The following is a 15,067-nucleotide window of genomic DNA, read 5'->3' as shown; positions in this document are numbered from 1 at the left end:
ACCTGGCCAGAGCTTATTGGCTTTTTTTTTAAAAGAAAATACATACTCATGATTTAAAAAAATTCAAATAGTGCAGCATATACAATGAAGGGTAGTGTTCCAACCCTTGACCTCAGTCATCCTCCCCAGAAGAATCATTGTTGTTACTTTTTTATGTATACAGAGAAGTTCTGTACATATTTAACATAGAAAAGCTTTTCTATACCAATTATGGAATACCAGACATACTGATTTGCACCTTGCTTTCTTGTCTTTTTCACTTACTACATCTTGGAAATCATCCCACAAAAGCACATATGGTTTTGACATAGTCTTTCTTTTTAACAGCTAATAGTATGTATTGTATGCATGTTCCATAATGTATTTTCCAGTCTCCTATGGAAGATGATTTCTTTTTTTGATCCTATGGACAATGTGTCAAGCAACAGGTTTGCCCTTCACGCACACATGTGAGTAATATCTGTAGGATAAATTCCTGGCAGTGAAATTTGACTAGGTCCACAGATGCTGTTTAAAAATGCACACTTTAAATTTTGATAGATGCCATCAGATTGCCTTCCACAGGAGCTGTACTGATTTAAACTCAGTAACATGTAAAAGTACCCACTTCCCCATGCCATCGCCAACCCTGAGGATTACCGATGTCTTTGACCCTTGACAAACAGAAAGGTTAAAACAGTGTTTCAATTTTGTTGTAGTATAAATTTTTTCTTTTAAGAAAGGCTGAATAACCTTTCAAAGCTGCTTATATCTGTGTTCTGGGAACTCACTAGACATTATTTTTAATTGCTGAAAACTGCCCCATGGAGAGGATTTACCATAATGCACCTAACCATTTCTGTGTTGTCTTTAAACTTTTGCTGTTACAAATAATACCACAGTGAACATCTTCAGCATTCTGTTCTGTTTTCTTGGAGTAGATTCTTGGAAATGAGCTTTGTGGGTCAAAGGGTATTGGCATTTTAAAGACACGGCTGCCAAATTGTTCTGGGAAGGGCTGTGCTCATTCACAGCCCCACCAGCAACGTGCCCGTGTGCCCTGCGCTCTTCCCCGCTGCCAGCCCTGGCCGACCGCGCTGCCAGGATCTCCCAGGCTTCAAGTGCTGCAGATACGTTTTGTGCTCTGCTCCCGTGTTAGCCTGACCTTTACAGCCAGGAGACTTCCCCTGTTTGTACGGCAAACCAAATCCTTCCTGTCAAACTGAGGCTCGGCTTTGTTCTGGAAGTACTCGGAGTTCTGCATCAGAGATGTCAACGTCTATTTTCCTTTCTCTGTCAAACCCCATGGCCAAGTTTGTGTGAATCATTGTAGAGGAAAAACCTTGCTGTTGTTCCAAGAAGTGCTCAGATGCGTCTCTGCCGGATCACAGATTGGGATGGATTACCGGAGGCCCTGGCGGTGCGGGGCAGCCCAGGACGTCGGGCTCTGTCTAGGGAGGCACCGTCCCCTTCACTCCAGCTGGCGTGCGGCAAGTCAGTGAGGGTGACTGGGGGGAAGGCGTCTTGTGTGTTGGGCTGCATCAGAGCAGGTGTCCTCTGGGAGAGGAGACGTTCATTTTTATCTGCTCAACAGCTTCTTCCTCTTCTGGTAAAACAGGGGCTTCTTTCGCTCTTGAGAACTATTGTGCAGTGACCCAGCCCTGGCCTTATAGAATCCCCTTTCCTCTTGGCCAAAGTGACTGACTTATGAGTAGGCACTTGACCCAAGAAGGACCAGTGATTGTCCTTCCTGGAATTTGACATATGGACGCTGGAGGAAGAAACTTTGTTTACCCATGAAGTCTGGTAAACTGGGATGATTTAGGCTGAAGACTGCTAGTAGTTCTTTTTCCCCCATGTGGAAAATGCTGTCTGCAACAGAACCCTGGGAGTGTGGACCTAAGGGGAGACACACAGAGATGAGGCCAGAGAGGGGAAAGGCTGTCTTCACGCCAGCCGTTGGAGTGCTTGTCTGAACTGTCTTTCTTCCTGCAGTTCTAACAGAAAAACTGTAGTTCACCTGGAGAGGCCAGACAGCTGACATCTGAGAGGTGAGTCCAGAGAGTTCTAGAAAGGGGGAGCTGAGGGCTGGTGCTAGAGGAAAATACCAGTTGTCAGATTTAAACACCCCAGATACTCGAGATGATAGCATGGAGCAAGGTAAGAACTGGTGGCTGGGAATATGAGAAGCTAGTCAGCAAGTACAAAACCAGAGAAGATAGGGAGACTTTCTGCATTCACCTGGGTACAAGGTGACCCTGAGCCATGTCGGCAGCGGGAAAGGTAAGAATGGGGCAGTAGCTGAAGGAGGATTGCAAAGGAAGAATCCACAGGACTCAGTGGCTGACTGGCTAACTGTATTAGTCTGCTCAGGCTGCCATTACAAAACACCACAGATGGGGTGGTTTAGAACTTATTTTCTCACAGTTCTGGAATCTGAAAGTCCAAGGTGCCAGCAACATTGGTTCTAGGAGGCCCTGCTCCTTAGCTTGGAAATGGGGCCCTCTCACTGCGTGCTCACATGGCCTTTCCTTTGTGTGAGTGTAATGACTATTGGATTAGGGCCCTGCCCTATGACTTGATTTAAGGTAACTGTGATGATCTTCTTAAAGGTCCTATCTCCAAATACGATTATATCTCAAGTTAGGGCCTCAACATACAAATTCTAGGTATGTGTGGGGTAATTACAATTCACTCCATAATGCTAACCAAGTAGAAATAAGTCTTTGGGGTAGAATGATTAATTTAATTTGTTTCAGTTTATTTTTCTTTGTGCTTTAAAAAGATATTTGTAATTACAGGTACATATGATTTTTTAAAAATTCTGTCCTTTCCACTTATCATTGTATCAAAAGCATTTCTCCGTATTGCTTGTGGTGTTCATAACTATCATTTTTTAAAGCTACCGTAATAGTGTTCCTGGTGGTAGGTCCCCTAGCATTATTCCTAGCCTTTATCTTAGCTATGTGCCCTTGGACAGCCAAGTAGCTGCAAGCCCTATCCACTCCCCCCCCAAGCTCATTGTAACCATTCCTTTCTCCTTATCTCACTGCTAACAACACCCTGCCTTAAGGCCCCATCGCCATCTGCCAGGGCCTTCCCCACTGGGCCAAAGGTCACCCTGCCAGTCCATCCCCCCCCAACTGCCAACAAGAGGAGACAAGTGTAGTTTTCACCTCACTTTTACATCTTAACATTAACTGGGTGATAAAGTCCCAACTCTTATGCTAGACATTAGAAGTCTTCCACAATCCAGTAAGACTTCAGTTAGTATTCCAGTCCTTACTTGGTTACCACTCACCTACTCTGTTTCTATAGGAACCTTTTCTAAGTCTGACAGGCCCCCCACTGTCCTCCAGTAACATACCCTGTCATTCCCAGCCCATTAACTTCGCTTCATCTAGATGTCCTTCTTGATTATCTGGTGTCCAAACACACCCACATGCATATTTGACTTTCCCACTAGACCATGATGTCCTTGCAGGTAAGGACTATGACGGACTCACTTCTGTAGCTTAGACCCCGGCACACAGTCCAATGCGTAGATCAGATAAACCCCAGTTATTCTCGATTCGAACCCTGGCTCTGTCCTGTACAAACCGTATGACTCTGGACAAGTTGCCTAACATTAAGCCTCAGTTTCCTCATCTGTAAAGTTGAGAAAACAATAGGCATTCATATGGCTATTGTGTGTAACATGTATTGTGTGTGGTTATATGTAAAAATCACCTCACCAGACCTGGGACTTCAGTGCCTACTGGTTTTGATGATGATGATGATGATGATGATGATGATGATGATGGTGGTGATGATGATGGTGGTGGTGATGATGGTGGTGGTGATGATGATGATGGTGATGATTAGCACTCTGGAAGTGTTTGTTGACTGTATCTCAGACTTTGCTCATGCACAGGTAGCAAGGAACAATGACTTTTCTTTCTCTTTCGTGACCCCCAGCCTCCTCTCTAGAACCTCCTCTCGAACATACCTGTCTTCCAGCCTGGACTCAACACAGGTAGCCACAGGTGAGAAACCTGCAATGCTTTAGTTTCTGTTGTGGTGGCTTGAGTGGGTTTACCCTTGAGGGCCAACACCTTCTTCCCAGGAACTGGCTTTATGGGGATGGGCTGACAGGACCCAAACAGGACCTCCTGACTCACCTGGCTGGCACCCTCTGCGAGAGTCCTCTGGAGCCCCAGATGGGTTCCCTGCCCACAGCCAGGACCACCACAGTGCCTCTCCTTACGCCTGCCCCACGCTGGGGGAACTTGTGACAGAAACACAGAGGAGCCCCATTTACCAGTCGACATAGTTAAAGTTACGAATCAAGGACCAAGGTGTGAACCGTGTTCTGTCCCCCACCTTGACAAACACACCCTCCCAACGACCAGATTGAAGTGCATGTGTGACTGAGCGTGCAGCTCTGGGACTCCTAGTGCCGAGACTGGCAACATAGTAAACATGCCTGAGTTTCATCCTACTTGTTTCTCTCTGGCTGCTCTGCAGACGGGCCAGCCATGTATGAATGAATATAATAAAAACATGAAAAATTAAACTTGTTTTATACATGTTTCCAAAAAGTTACTATTGAATATTTTAGAAGCAAAATGTATTAAAAGTAAAAGGTTTCCATGAGTCTCCCCATTTATTTAGATCTTCTTTAATGTTTTTCAAAATAGTTTTACAATTTTCTACATAAGAAAACTGCTTAATAGCTTTTGTTAGATTTATGTATTTCAGTTTATACTTTTGGCATACTTATCTTTTTAAAAATTACTTTTTAAATTTGTTGCTGATTGTAGAAATTTGTTGACTTTTGTATATTGATTTTTTATTTAGCAACCTTGCTAAACTCTCTTACTAAAACTAATAATTTCTCTGTAGATTTTTGTGTTTTCTATGTAGCTAATAACATATATGAATAATGCATATTTTGTTTCTTCTTTCCAGTCCTTATGCCTTTGTTTCTCTTCTCTTTCATTCAATGCAATAGTGATGAGACTGTTAGAAGCAGGCACTCTTTTTTTTCTCTTTTGGTCTCAAAGGAAAAACATTCAGTGTTTCACCACTACTTTTTTGCTGTCAATTTTCTATAGATATGCTTTAGGAAGTTAAAACATTCTACTGTAGCTTTCTTAGGATTTACTTTCATATTTATTTTTATTATGAATGGATATCCAAGTTTATCAAAATTTTTTTACTTACTGAGATAAACATGGGGGTTTTCTCTTTTAATCTGTGTGAGCTTTCTAACATTAAGACAATCTTGTGCCCCTGTGATAAACCCAAGTTGGTCATGATTCTTTTATACATTGCTGAAATTAGTTTGCTAATTATTTTTATCCTCACCCAAAGACGTGTTTATTGATTTTTAGAGAGAGAGGAAGGGAGGGAAGAGGGAGAGAAACATTGATGTGAAGGAGAAATGTTGATTGGATGTCTCTTGTATGCATCCCAGCTAGGGACCCAATCCACAGCCCAGGCATGTGCCCTGACTGGGAATCAAACCTGTGACTTTTGGTTTACAGGACCAGGCTCCCACCAACTGAACTACACTGGCAAGGGCACTTTGCTAATTTTTAAAAACAGTTTTGCACCTATGTTTTTCAGTGAAATTGTCTCATTTTTGTGTGTGTGTACTATTCTTGTCAGTTTTGCTATTAATTTTATACTTGCCTCATAAAATAAATTGGGGAATGTTTGAGTTTGTGTAATGTTGGAGTTATTTGTTACTGAAATGGTTGGTAGAAGTTATTAGTAAAACTACCTGGATTTGGTGTTTGCTTTGTGGCAGGATTTTAAACTGTCAATTCAGTTTCTTTAATGGTTATAGGACTACTCAAATTTTTAATTTCTTCTTGAGTCAGTTGATGATTTTTCTAGGAACTTGTCTGTTTTTCTGAGTTTGAAAAATCATTAACATGAAGTTGTTTTAACTATTTTCTATCTTTTTAATCCATGTGGCACCTGCAGTTTTATACTATTTTTCAGTCCTAATATTATGCCTTCTGTTATTCTTTCTTGATCAATCTTGCCAAAGATTTGTTAGTAGTATTAATCTTTTAAAAGAATGAAATTTGGGTCTGTTGATTTTTTAAATGTATGTTTCTTTTCTATCTCATTATTCTGTGCTTTTATTATTATTTCCTCCCTTAAAACTTTGAGTTTGTTCTACTATTATTGTTCTACTGTTACTTTTCTATTTTTTACTTATATAATAGAAACATATAAAAATATACATTTCCCACTAACACAGTAATGCTTTAGGTAAACTCTAAGTTTAGCATGTAGTACTGTTGTTACTGCAGAAGTCTAAATATATTTAAATTTCTGATGATTTACCATTTAACCCATTACTTTAAACAAATGTGCCTCTTAATTTCTGAATGCATAGATTTTTTTTCTATTTTTCTGTTTGTAACTGACTTCACATTGAATTGTATGGTGGTCAGAAAAAGTGGCCTGTAGGATGGCAATCCTTTGAAATTTGCTGAGACGTGAATGTAACTAAATTTCTTCAATGTTCCATGTATTTGCAAAAAATGTATATTCTGAAATAGTTGGGACCAGTTGGTACATGTAACTTAAAAAGGCTTAACATCTTATGTGCAGGAAAACTTGCAGGCTGCTTTCCCAACAGGCAGTCACTGCACACCCTCACCAGCCGTGCGAGTGCCCGTCACTCCACAGCCGGGCCAATACTTGGGCACGCAGTCTGTCAAATCCGAGCCACGCTGGTGGGGTAGACTGGGATCTAATGGTGGTTTTAATGTGAACCTCTCTAATGACCGATGCCATCGAGCATCTCTTTACGTGCTTATTTGCTATCTGTGTGTCTTGTTGGGTGAGCTGTCTGTTCCAATCTTTTGCCTATTTTCTAACTCAGTTGATTGTCTTATTATTGAGTTCTTTGTACAGTCTTTATATATTCCGGGTTTAAATTCTAGCTGTATATATATTCTAGATATATATCCTGGATATATTAATATATGTAATATATGTTTGTTTATATGTGTATACTATATATTCTTTTTATATTTGAGACATGAAAACATTGTAGAACTCTGTCAAATATATATTTTTGCAGATATTTTCTCCCAGTCTTGCCTCACTGTGGCCGTGTGGTCAGTGCCCATCAGGGACAAGTGGGTGGAAGTGATGTGTGCTGTTCCTGGGTCGACTTTGAAGAAGCAACAAAGCTTCTCCACTTTTTGTTGTCCTTCCACTGGCTGTAAGGAGGCCCCAGGGGATGGGATGGCAGTGCAGGAAGGTTGAAAGAGCTTCAGTTTCTGAGTCACCGCGTGAAGGAAAGCTGCCTGTCCATCAGGAACACTGAAATGATCTGTAGTGAGAGGTAAATCTCTATAGTGTTAAGCCACTGACATTCTGGGATTTATATGTTATGGCAAGTCGTGTTGCATTAACTGATATACCTGTTTTCTTTCATAGGATTGGAGACTAAAAGTAAGTTTTTAATCAGAATGATACATGTGATTCAACAGATTTTTGTGTCAAGAGGCTCTCTGAAGCTATTTTGAGAATCTGTTCTTCTAACCCGGTCAATTTGTTAAGAATTGACTAATAATCTGGTTTGGGAAAATACTTACGTAAACCTTTTATTGAGTCTTTCAAGTATTTCTTCCTAATTTTAAAATAATTTCCCTGCTCTCCTCACAGCCGAGTTCGTAGTGGAAGTGTCCTCAGTGTTTGTTCAGAGGCTGGATCGCTGCAGTTGCTTCCCAGCCTCGGTGGGGGCGGAGTGGGGGGGTGGGGTTGTGACTGGAAGGGCGTTCACATCGTGAGCACGTCCTTTGTGCCAAGCACTTTACGTGGATTCTCTCTCAGGCCTCAGCACCTTCAAGTGGTAGGAATACTAGACACGTTTTAAAGCTGAGGAAATTGAGGCTCAGAGAAAGGAAGTCACTTGCTTACGGTCATGGTTGCGGGGAGCCTCGGCGCTGGCGGCGTCGGCCCCAGTCTTAGGCTCTGCTGCCCTGGTGGGAGTCAAGCTGGAGAGGAGGCCGTGGTTCCACCTCATTCCCCCTCACCACTTGGTCCTGCGGTCCCTGCAGAGGGTCCCAGTCATCAGCCAGATTGTTCTGTCCAGGCCTGGGCCTGCCTCAGCAATCAGTTCCTTTTTCCTTTTGGACTTCAACCCAAAACAGAGCCACGGGTACAGTAACAGAATCTGGGCATGAGGAGGCAAGGAGGGCGGTATGTGAGTGTGCACCTATGACCTGTTGCCACTATAGAGGAAACTCAGCCATTAGCCTTCATTCTTCCAGCCCCCCTCCCCTGCCCACACTGGGCCCACAGCTCTACCTTTACACGTGCCAGAGGTATGGACACTTCCCACCCCGGGGGATGCACGGCTACCGCCCAGGAGAAATTAGGGTGTCCATCTTGCTCTGTGAATTGCCAGTGGGGTTTCTGGAAGCCATTTCTGGAATTCGTCTTCAGAGCCCATGGTGTCCAAACACTATGGCTACAAAACAAATAAGCCAAATGAAACCAGAGACAAGGAAATAAGGAACAAACTGGCAGTGACCAGATGGGAGGGGGGAGGGGGATAATGGGGGAAAGAAAGGGAAGGCTCAAGTCAAGGAATGGGTATCAAGGACCCATGCACATGGACAACAGGGCGGGGCTTAACTGTGGGATGGGGGGTGGGTGGGGCAGGGGAGAGCAACTGGGGAAAAATTGGGACAACTGTAATTGAAAATAATAAAAAAGAAAAATTATACAATAATGAATAATAATACAAGAATAAAAATGGGGTCATGAGTTTTTCTTTATTTTCAAAATTTCCTGTGCTGTAATTATTTTTACAAGTACAAGCTACGAGAAGTGCAGTGAACTGCACCAGGTCTGTGCCACTTCGCACCGCGCAACACGCCTGCTGGGTGCTCGACTTTGCTCTCTACAAAGTGGTGATACCATATTGCCAAGGAGGCTTCTAAAAATTGCTTACATTTTTTATTGTGGTAAAATACACATAGCATTTACCATTTTACCATTTTTAAGTATACAATCAGTTCCATTAAATACACTCACATTGGTGTGCAGCCATCACCACATCCATCTCCAAGGCTTTTTCATCCTCCCAGAGTGAAACTCTGTCCCCATTAAACCTGCCTCTCCCTCCCCCAGCCCCTGCAATGTCTAGTCTACTCTCTTTCTCTATGACTTTGACTGTTTAGATACTTCATAAAGGTGGAATTGTGTTTGTCCTTTTGCGTCTGCCTTATTCACTTAGCATAATGTCTTCTAAGTTCTCCCATGTTGTAGCATGTGTCGGAATTTCCTTCCTTTTTAAGACTGAAGAGCAGTCTACACTATGTATACAGTGCATTTTGCTTACCCACTCATCCATCCATGGATGAGCAAATGGGTTGTTTCTACCTTTCGGCTCTTGCAGCTATGCTGCTGTGGACACGGGTATACACATATCTGCCTAGAGGTGGAATTGCTGCCAAGGAGATTTTTAGAATTTGGTTTTGGGACTTTCCTTAGGACCTTATTTTGAAATTCCCCAGCTAAGGCTGCTCATTGTCCTTTGAATGTGGATTTTATTTTTAGAAACTTCCAGCAGTTTTGGAGGGGCATCAGAGTGGACTGGTTTTATGCTATGTGTTGCCCTGGCCACTATAAGGCATAGACACACAGCACCTTCTGAAAAAGCAAAGCTGAGAAGTGAGGACAGGTGTCTTCCTTTCCAGACGAGGGGACTGAGATGGAGAGAGGGTAGGAGCCTGTCAGGGCCCCATTCCAGTCACAGGGCCAGGGTTCAAGCTCAGATCCGCTTGAGCTCAAAGCCTGTGCTTGGTCTATTACCATGTTCTCTTACCCTGAAGCAACTGCGCCACCAAATTAGAAAATACCATTTTTCTAATATTTATTTTTTTAAAGATTTATTTATTAATTTTTAGAGAGGGAAGGGAGGGAGAAAGAGAGAGAGAGAAACATTAATGTGTGGTTGCCTCTCACGTGGCCCACAACCCAGGCATGTGCTCTGACTGGGAATCGAACCTGTGAAGCTTTGGTTCGCAGCCCGAGCTCAATCCACTGAGCTACGCCAGCCAGGGCGAAAATACCATTTTGGATCAAAAAGGTATGATGTGGAGACAGATTGTAGCATATCCATTATAAAATTTTCCAATCAAAAGGAAAATAAATGATCATTTGTTTAAAATTTGGAATACAGAGAAAAGCAGAAAGAAAAAAGTGACCCAGGGTTGTACCCGTCACTGTCAATCAATTGTATCCTTGCATTAAATGTTTAATTGCATTTCCTCCACAGTTCAGCTGGGCATGGCGTTCATTTGATCATGGCAGGTCGACAAGAGAAGTATTTAGTCACCTTAATGAAGCTGTGTCTGTTCGTTTACAAAGGTTTACATTGTCAGGAGATGTCAGGGTGTGGCGGCTGCAGAGAGCAGGAACGAACTTGTGAAGTGCTGGAGCTGAGAGAATGCTTTTGGCTGATGGCCTCCAGCTGCGGAGTTCGAGCCAGCTTCACACTTTTCCCAGGCAGCTCTCCAGCCCAGGACTGAACGTGGTGGAGACACCAGCACCCACCATTTCAGCCCAATGGAGGACTCTCGAACGGGCGACTTTGCTCCACTGCCCACTGGGTTGCCCAAGACTTCGAATAATTTGCCCTGTGGTCTGAGGCATTCCCTGCCCTCTTTTTCTTCCAACCCTCTGTTTTCATGGGCGTGGGTCTGCGTGGCACAATGAGGGCTTTCCTTGCCCAGTTCTGCCTCCTCCCTCTTTATCTTTCATAGTTAGTGTACCCCAATAAACTTCTCCCTCCTAACTCCCACTCTGCATCTACTAACTCCCAACTCCACCAGCTGCTTCTGGGAGCACCCAGGTCGACACAGGTGGTGACTCTTGATGAGAAGGTCTGTGCATGTTTCTGAGTTTTTGTTTAGTCTTTGAAAAGCTAAGCTTAGAATTTCTACATGAAGTAATATTCAATATGCTACCAATTTTGGACTTAATACAGAGCATAAAAGTATGTATTTATAATAATGGTGTTTTCTATTTTCCTGACTCAAATAACCTTATGTTTTAATATTTTAAGAAGTATGAAGTGGTTGTGTAACAGTGAAATGCTCCTCTCTCTGTCTCTATCTTAATTGTAGCCTGCATTCTTCTTGTGGCCTTCAAGCGAATAGCTTCTGCTATCGATAATTATTAGGGGAATTCTGCTTGAGGCTTGAGCTTTTGGCAAAAATCTGCAGGAGTCTCGAGACCAGATTTAGATCTGCTGGGGTCAACAGACTGGAGAACAGAGAGACCCGCTCTTCTTGGATCCCTGTTGGCATCTGAGTGTCTCGTACCTCTGGGCCATACCTCTTGGCCGGAGCCTCCTCCCTTTTCTCCACATTAAAGACACTTGAATTCTAGGTCTTTAAGATAGATTTGCAGAAGCTTTATGCCCGGCCCCCCATCGCTGTGTCCAGTTTTCTCTAGCTGACACCTTCTGGATCAGTAATCCTCTCCTTACTCCAAACTCTTGACATTTTGAATATTGGCCTTTTTTTTTTTTTAAGCAATGGGCACATGAATCTTGAATTGGTAACAGTAGAATAATATGTAAGAACTCTGAGAAACCATAGAAAAAACACTTATGAAAGACTGGAAATGAAGGAGGATGTAACATGGAAGCCAAACCTACCGTAACAAAGATGGACAAGTAACACTGAAAAACGAGGGGAGTTGTGGGAAACAAGACCACCGCTCCCTAGAAGTCCCGGCTGTGACTAATCAATAAAGTCTGATTAATGTGGAAGAAGATAACACAGTAACAAAGTGTTAACAGTTGAGTGCCTTGTAATGCAAGCTAGTGGAATTAAGTGCTAAACACATAAAATAAATACATAAAACTAGTGGTATCTGCTGTAACTCACACCACGGCAGGAGCTTTTAAGAGTTGCTAATAAAATAGTAATGCATTTTCAGTCTCTGACTTTGTGTTTGGAGATGCAACAGACCGTTTCCAGGTGGCCATGCTTCCCGCCTCCAGCGGTCAGGAAGGCCAGCGGACCTGTCAGCCGCACCTTTCCTGTCCGCGCCACCTCGAGAGCAGCTCCTGGGATGAAGGCAGAGGCCTAGGATGCAGGAAGTGTTGTCACCCCGACTGCATGTCTCAGGCCTGGCCAGCGGTGTCTGCAGGTTGCCCACTGTGGGGCAGGGGCTCCCTCCTGCTCCTGTCTCCAGCGCCTGGGTCTTATGTTTGGGGCACAGAGGTCACATCTTCCTCGTTGCTCCATTTGTTTCCCTGACACAAGCCCCTCCCCCTCGTGCTTTCTCTCCCGCCCTGTCCCATCTGGCCCCAGAAGTTCATCTTTACTTAGCCTGGGCGGGGCTCCTAACCACATCACCCAGAACCCCTGGGGCCAGGCGGGCAGCGCTTCTAAAGCTTCCCAGGTGATAACAATGTGTCGCCAAGGCTAAGAATCACTGGCTTAGCTAAACCCATTTCCCCTCCGTGGGAGGAGGAAAAAAGGCTCTTTTCAACCTTTGCACCTGACCGTTTTCACTGGCCACACTGCTGCCCTGGAGGACAGAGCTGGGTCACCCTCACCGGTCCCATTCGACAGTGCATGCTCACTGTAGCGCTTTACATGTACACAGTCTTGTCCTCATTTAAACAACATCGAATTTCTTATGGAGGGCCCTTACCTTTAGTTCTCTCCACACCCGCCCCCAAACCCTGAACTGAGCCAGATGGGTGTGGAACTTGGGGTAAAAACCCAGGATCAAGATCTGTCTTTGACAGCGAGTGGACAGGTAGCTCTGGTCACGTTCTCTAGACCCGAGGAGACTGAGACGTTCACACCTGAAAGTGAGAGTGGCACTTCCCTCCCTTGGGGCTTGGGGACTGGCTCAGAGCTCAGGCTTGACATCCATCATTGCCAATCCTCTCAACGCCCCGTTAGGGGAATCTTTTTGTTGCTTTTTTACCGATGGGAAAACAGGCTCAGCTAAACAAACCCGTGACTAATCAATAAAGCCCACAAAGGGATGGGCTTTGGAATTAGACAGACTGGGTTCAAATCCCCACTTCACTTCTCGCTAGCCGGGGAGTCTTGAACATGGTAATTAACCAATCCACTTGTCCATTCCAATGGGAACCCTAACATTTTCTGTGCTACTCCCAAATCTCTTTTGGGCAGGCTCTGGCTGGCAGTAGCAGGGGTCAAGGGTGCAGCACAGTAGGCAGCCGGCGACTGCAACTGCCCAACGCAAACTGGGGAGTGAACTCCCCTTTCCCAGTCTGGGGCTTCCTCTGGACTGAGGAGCTGAGGGGAAGAACATGCGAGACCCTTTGGGTAAACAAGAGCACATTTGACTAGTCACACAGATGTCAACCGGCCTCAGTGGGAGAGGCAACAGGTGTGGGCTGAACCCATACGTTCCTCTGAGCGTGCAGCCTCGAGGTGTTCCTTCATTATGCATAATTCAGATGATATCTCCCACAACCTCAGTTGGTATCGTGGCACAAGCTACTCTCAAACTCCTCCCCAGAACTTCCCCTAAGGTGGAGCCAGCTGGGCTCCGTGTGCCCGCCCGACTGGAGGACTGGAGTGCTCATTTACTTTATTTGCACATGGCTTTTCCCATTAGCATGTCATATCCTAAGGTGCGGGGCCTGTTGCCAGGGTTACCGGGTGTAGGGCGTCTGCTGGTTTAGCCTTAGCTGAGTCCTGACTCCATTGGGTCATACCTCCCCCGTCTCCCAGACTCTCCTAGGCTCTTCAATTTGTGGTCTCAAAAACAGAAACATGTTGAAGTTTCTCTCTTCTTATTTTCTCTGCTTCTCTACAGGTTCTTCTGGAGCTTTACCTTATCCTGAATTCACTGACTTCACTTTTTATTTCTGTTGACGTATTCTGATACTGTCCCTCCTCCAGTATGATGAATTATTACCTCTGAGCAATACAGTCACCCAACATGTACCTCACCGGTTATTGTGAGGAGTAATTGAGATAATGTGTGCAACCACCGAGCGCATTGTAAATGCTGATACAAATTGGCTGTAATTATATAAACAATAGTCATCCTGTGAGGCAGGAGCTATGCTAGCAGGAAGTACAAAGGGCACCAGAAATGCTCAGTAAACTGAGAAATGTTAAACAGTGATGGGCTGCAACTACCGTGTGGTGTCTGGGAGCCCAGCGTCCCCACCTAATACCTTTATTTACTTATTCACCAAACATTTACTGAGATTAGTAGTGGCCACTTGTCATATTCACAGCTGCCCAAGTTACGTTGTTAACTAAAAAAAAATACTCTGGTTTCTCTTCAGATCGTGTAAATCATTTGCCTTTTAACTAAAAAAAGAAAGAACATTTTAATCCTTACCTGAGAACATGCTTATTGATTTAGAGAGAGGAAGGGGGAGGGAGGGAGGGAGGGGGGAAGACATCAACTGGTTGCCTACCCTAGGTGCCCTGCCTGGGACCTTACCCATAACCTGGGCATATGCCCTGAACGGGAATTGAACCTGTGATCTTTCTGTTTACGGATGATGCTCCAATGAACTGAGCCACAACGGCCAGGGCAATTTTTTTTTTAAATTTTGATAAAATACACATAACAATATTGACCACCTTAACCATTTTTTAAATGAACAGCTCAGGGGCAAAGGCGCATTCAAGGGTGGGAGGCAGGCTGCCTGTTTCTGCCGGGAAGTACAGAGAAAAACCATGATCTGAGATTCCCCAGGTTCCCCTGTGACCCGTGACGGCCCCACGCTCTCATGCCTGAGCTTTCCTCTCGGCAGGATTGGGCTTGGCTCCCAATGTCCTGCATTATGTTAGTATTGAGGCCCTTATCTGTGCCAGGATCATCCTGGATACACAGAGATGAGTAAGAGGTCTGGCTTGGTAGGTGAGTTGGTTAGCGCGTCGTCCTGAAATGCCAAGGATGAGGGTTTGATCTGCGGCCAGGGCACATACAGGAATCGATCAATAGATAAGTGGGACAACAAATTGATGTCTCTCTTTCTCTTTCAGATCAATTAAAAAAAAAAAGATGAGCCCTGGCTGGTGTGTTTCAGTGGACTGAGCGCTGG

General features: G+C 44.3%; 1 long non-coding RNA gene across 1 annotated transcript; it reads left to right on the top strand.

The window, feature by feature from the left end:
* The first annotated feature begins 1,056 nt into the window (after nt 1–1,056).
* LOC123817371 lies at nt 1,057–7,677 on the top strand. Its single transcript, XR_006785407.1, has 5 exons — nt 1,057–1,473; nt 1,975–2,030; nt 3,937–4,004; nt 7,067–7,333; nt 7,429–7,677. It is a non-coding gene; the product is annotated as an uncharacterized LOC123817371 (long non-coding RNA).
* Nucleotides 7,678–15,067: the final 7,390 nt, after the last annotated feature.

This window comes from Phyllostomus hastatus, unplaced genomic scaffold (genome assembly GCF_019186645.2).
Source record: "Phyllostomus hastatus isolate PE091 unplaced genomic scaffold, TTU_PhHast_1.1 phas_contig_210, whole genome shotgun sequence".
NCBI classification, from domain to species: domain Eukaryota; kingdom Metazoa; phylum Chordata; class Mammalia; order Chiroptera; family Phyllostomidae; genus Phyllostomus; species Phyllostomus hastatus.
The sequence above is the reverse complement of the archived record's forward strand: the minus strand, read 5'-3'. Positions and strand labels throughout refer to the sequence as shown.